The sequence below is a fragment of the Tupaia chinensis genome, unplaced genomic scaffold, assembly GCF_000334495.1.
Source record: "Tupaia chinensis unplaced genomic scaffold, TupChi_1.0 Scaffold000066_1, whole genome shotgun sequence".
NCBI classification, from domain to species: domain Eukaryota; kingdom Metazoa; phylum Chordata; class Mammalia; order Scandentia; family Tupaiidae; genus Tupaia; species Tupaia belangeri.
Window position 1 is genome coordinate 736,721 of NW_006159525.1, and position 5,313 is coordinate 742,033.

A 5,313-nucleotide genomic window follows, 5' to 3' on the forward strand; every position below is an offset into this window, starting at 1 on the left:
CACAGCCCTGCCGCAGTGCTGGGCATCTTTACAGAAATACTCAGACCCAACTGGTCTCCCCCGGACCTCCCCACATCCTGAGCCCAAATCATTGCCTTTCTCCTTGGAATCAAACCTGGTGAGTCTTCTCTTCCCAAGTGGTTACCGCCTTCATTCCACAGTCCCGTACCGGCGAAGTGGCCAGCATGTTAGAAGCGCTCTTGGGACCAGCAGTTAGCGTAATGGCTATGTCTCTGGACTCCCATGTAGTCGACCACGGTTCGAGTCCCGGACCTGGTGGCTTAAAACTCACGCCGGGCGCGTGTGCGTGCGTGTCCAAGATCCCAAGAGGAGAATGGAGGAGAAGGGATTACAGCATGGCAATCCCCCCTGGGGGGTGATTTCTCACTTTCTGTCTCTCTGTCTCTGTCTGTCTGGCGAGTGCACGCACCCTATAGCAAAATCCTCTCCAAAAAATTAAAAAAAGAAGCACTCTTAACTCCCATTCTCACCAATGTGCACAAATTCTGTATCTTTTCCCAACTTTCAGTTCCACTTCTCGAACCACTTGTGGCACATCATTAGCCTTGGACACCCAGCGAGAGGCGGCCAGGAAACTGGCTTTGTAGACAAGGAGCCACACTGGGGGCCTTTTCCAACTAGGACTGGGTCAGCAGTAACCGTGCAGTGACCACACGCTAGGCGGACTCCTGCTTCCCACAGGGCCACATCACAGCGAGGTCCCAAGATGAAGAGTGGGTCCAGAGGACCCAGAGCCCCCAGCCTCTAACACGGAAGTGGCTGCTTTACACTTTACCCCATGGCTGTGGACACGGGTTGCGTGGCATCGCAGTGAGGGCTCTGCTGACAGCAGGGCATGGAGCAGGTACAGGGCACTGTGTGAGCTGGGAGCGCCCGGGCCAGGCTGCTGGGTGAGGAGAGGAGCCTCTGCCGGAATCCTGAGATGTGAGTAAGGCTCTTCTCTTCAGAGCCAGCAGGGGAGTGCATTTGGGCCAGAGAGCACAGGAACAGAGGAACAGAGTTCAAGGGTGTGAGGCGGTGCAGCTGTGGAGGGGCAGCAGGAAACGGGGGTGGGGGGGGCAGCAGGGCACCCTCCCTACCAGTGCAACCACCCTGTCTCCTGATGGCGCCCAAGCCCCGGGGAACAGCCCCAGAACTGCTGCTGCAGTGAGTTCTGGCACAAGGGGTGGCCTAGGCTATTCATGCACTAAGTGAAGGGAACAAAGGCCAAAGGGTTGGAAAGGAGTGAGGGCCCGCCCTGAGCCCCAGCAGAAAGCCAGAGAGAGCCAGTGAGGGCAGGCGCCACGTAAAGAGGGGAGGGAAGAGGAGTTCACAGCAAAGTCTGAGAGGCCAGAGCTGAGAGGCTCAGAGAAAAGGTGGCTTGGAGTTTGCAGAGAGCAGATCAGTTAAGGCACTGGGCCTAGCAGTTGGCATGGTGATTAAGGTGCTGGACTCCCACATGGTCCACTGCGGTGCAAGTCCTGGAACTGGCTATCTGAAAATCACACCAGAAGCGTGTGTACATGCCCCAAATCCCAGGAGAGTGGAAGGGAAGGGACTGTGGTGTGGCCACCCCACCAGGGTGATTTCTCACTTTCCCCTTCTCTCTGTTTCTCTCAGATGCACGCACTATGCCAAAAACCTTAAATAAATAAATAAAAGTAAAATAAGAGTAAAAAAAAAAAGCAGCCAGGAAGTCTGGAGATGGCCCTAAAGTGAGAGACACCTACTTCTAGAATATTCCAAGACACCAGGGCGCTCACGGCGTAACTGTTTTCTTCAACCGTTATGAATTCACCAGGGAACAGTGCTGGCTCCCCATGGGCAGTCACGGTACAGAGTGTCATTTAAGGTACATCTGTGCAGACGAGAGCACGCAGCCTTCTCCTGCCCTCCTCTCAGGACATGGGGACGCATCAAACACTACACATGGGGCTCCCTCACAAACCGCACTCTCCACTAGCATTTCCTCTTGACACCGTGTCCTGGAGAGAGCTCAGCCCCACACTTAAGGGCTCAGTGCTCAGGACAGCCCACAGCAGGGGCCAGTCCCCACCCTGAGCTGCGGCCCGAGCACCTGGCCAACTGCAGGCGGGTGCCCACCAGACCCACCTGGGCTTTGACGACTCATGAGAATGGCTCCCCGAACCCACAGAGACACGTTTACTTGTTTCTTATAAAGGATACTCTTGCACATCCGGATGAGGAGATGCATGGAGTGGGGACGAGATGGCCCACAGGGTCGGGGTGTGCCATGTGGGTGTGCTCCCCAGCCTAAGAGCTGGTCAGATCTCAGGGTCCGCGCGCATCTGTGGAGCTCGGTCTCCAGCTCCCTCTGCCTCTTCCCTGGAGTTTGGTGACTGGGGCCAGACGTTCCGACCCACTAACCCTCCATCTCCTGGGCTTTCTGGTGACTGCCCATGTTTACCAGCGAGGGGCCCCACCCTGAGTCCTCTGCTTGCGTAAACATGGGTGTGTATGCTGACTCCCAAGTCTGCGGGAGCTCGGCGAGAGGGACTGGGCACAGACCAAAGGCATTTCTTATCACCCACACTGACGCGGGACTAGTAGGAATGCACGGGGCGAGGGACAGTGTGGGCCGTGGAGTTGGGGTGTGAGTACATGAAGCGTGGAAGGAAGCGAGCTGAGTCAGAGCATGTGACTCCACCGCCTGCTCTGTGTCTGCGCCTGCTAAAACAGGACCCTGCCCCTCAGCCAGCCCCCTCTGCAATCCAGGACTCCCTGCTCGAGGGCTTCCATGAGGCCTGAGAGGCTCACTCAGTCTGGGGTCTGAACACACAGCTGCTCTCTCAATATCCTGGCCATGCCTGCCCCATGCGCTGGCTTCCCAGGTGTTGGGAAGGTCCTTGCAGGTGAGAGGCGTGGTTGCATTCTTCCTCCTGTGCACAGGGCTGGGAGAATCCCAGTCCCCGGAAGAATGTAGGGGTGTGTCATCCCCAGAACAAGAGCCATAAGAGTGCGTCACCTAGTCAACTGCAGAGCCAACTAAGGACCGCCTAATGCTGTCTCATCTCTGGAGAGGTACTGTCAAAAACACACCGCCAAAGTAGCTAGAAACCACTAATTCAGCAGCCACTATGTGGCTTTCGAGTGAATATCCAGGCAATAAAACAAGGGGACTTCAAAAAGGTTGTGGAAAGTAAAATCAAAGGAAGAGTTTATTTTGGTGCAAAAACTGTTGAAATCCATGCATAGTTTTTTTCACAAGACGTATTTTTCACGAACTTTTTGGAGCTCATGGGGCTATGCATGTAAAGGTCTACCTCTCCAAATCCAAGTCAGAGGTGGCATTGTTCCCACCAAGATGAGACATGTGGAAAAGGCACTTGGGCTGCAATGTGCACTGTCGCATGCCACCAGCCCCATAACCCCAGGTGCAGTAAGTAAAAGCAACAGCCTGGTCATATTTAGGTATGGAGGACGGAGAATACGTGGCATTTAATTTTCACAACTTTTAAGAAACAGAAACCTCAAATAGGGGACAGAATAACATTCTCAAAAACAAACAGGATAGGAATGCTAGATGGTGAGCAGTCTTACAGGGCTCCAGGGATGCAAGGACAGGGTGCTCTGCTGGCTCCTGAACTAGTGTTTTTAACAGCCAGCGCTGACTTCACGTCTTACTCAAAGCTGAGGCGTTCTCAGCAGTCCTCAAGCATTATCTCCCCAAGAAATCACTCCACGTATTGTAGGCTTAAAAAAAAAAAGCTAGGTATCAAAAACTTCACTTCACAACTACCTAGCCATGTTATTTCCTTCCTGTCTAATGGAATTTGTTTTTTGAGAGGTTTTTGCTATAGGGCACGTGTGCTCACCAGACAGAGAGGGAGGCAGAGAGACAGAAAGCGAGAAATCACCCCCCAGGGGGGATGGCCACGTCACAATCCCTTCTCCTCCATTCGCCTCTTGGGATCTTGGGCACACACGCACACGCGTCGACGTGAGTTTTAAGCCACCGGGTCAGGGACACGAACCACGGTCGACTACGTGGGAGTCTAACGACTTAGCCATTATGCTAACTGTTGGCCCCAATATCTTCTTGTTTTTTAAAAAACAGGTATATTAAAGGATTGGATACTTTTTTAAAAGTATCCTCCTTCCTAAATTAATCTGGCTTTTATTTGTTTTAAATCAGCAAACAAGCTGAGAATGAGGCAGTACTTCTCACGAGCTTCTAAGTAAACAGATGTAAAGATTTTCCTTCATTACCACTGTTTTATAGCAGCAGATTTTTCTGTTAGGGGGTGGAAGGGTGTGGAGAGTCTAAGGGCAACCAGGTGGGACCTGAAAACTAAGCCAGGCAGTGTCCACTGCACACTGAAACTGCATGCCCATCCCCTCTGCCTCCTCACTCCTTTAATCAGTCATCCATTTGTACAACAAGGAAGTACTGTGCAGGTGCAGAGGCATCCTCTAACAAGTCTGGTAAGAGCCTCGCCCTTAGGGACTTACCCTCTAGTGGACGTTAGCTGGAAAACTAAATGATTTAATTAATTAATTTGATCCACAAATATTATTTCATGTTTTAATCAATAATCACTGAGTACTGCCTAGGAGGCTCTACGAATCATTATTGATCAAAATGGACGGGATCCTTACCTTCGAGGGCATACCTGGAGCGGAAGTTAAATACACAAGGTGATCCCAGAGGGTGACGTAGTAAGAAAAATGCAACAGGATGTTGACGTTGTGATGGAGGCACTCAGACCTCCCCACTCAGGGATTAAGCGGGCCGTGTTCCACCTGCCCTAGCACCCTGTTCGCGGGGCAGCGACTGCAGTCCCTTGTCTGGTCCCCACTGAGGTCCTGACGTCACCGGCGTAGGCCAGATGAGCTGAGCTGATTGGTGGTCAGTTGCCTGTGGCCCCCAAAGTCATGACCTCTCAGGGGCAGATGGGCTGACCAGAGCTGAATGGTAGCCAGTTGCCTGCACTCGCGAGGTCCTGACCTCTCCAGGTGGCGGGGCAGGAGAGATGACCTGGCTGGCTGATGGTCAGTTACTGTGGCCCGTATAGCCTCGGTTCAGACAGGAGGTGGGAGGGACTTTCTAGCAAGGGCGCCCTGAAAACTTGCTCAAGTGGACATTTCGAGGTTTATCCATGACAGTGAGCTGAGTGGAGGCGCCCATGAGCCTCGGAAGGCCAGGCGAAGGAGAGCTGGGCCAGAACTAGAGGTAGACAGGAGGTACTGCTTGGGCCCGACTCAGCGATACCCGGTGGTCAGGGCTGCACGTTCACCTTCGCGCCTGCGCAGCACAGCGCCCACTCCGGCCGCCGGACGCGCTGCTCCGAG

At 53.4% G+C, this 5,313-nt stretch overlaps 1 protein-coding gene across 1 annotated transcript in view; it reads left to right on the plus strand.

Annotated features, from left to right (window-relative positions):
• The first annotated feature begins 3,771 nt into the window (after positions 1–3,771).
• Positions 3,772–5,313, plus strand: part of ATP5F1E (ATP synthase F1 subunit epsilon) — a 16,924-nt gene continuing 15,382 nt past the window's right edge. The window contains exon 1 of the mRNA XM_006141858.2: positions 3,772–3,784. The gene's annotated coding sequence lies outside the window, so the exon portion shown is untranslated. The remainder of the gene's footprint in view (positions 3,785–5,313) is intronic.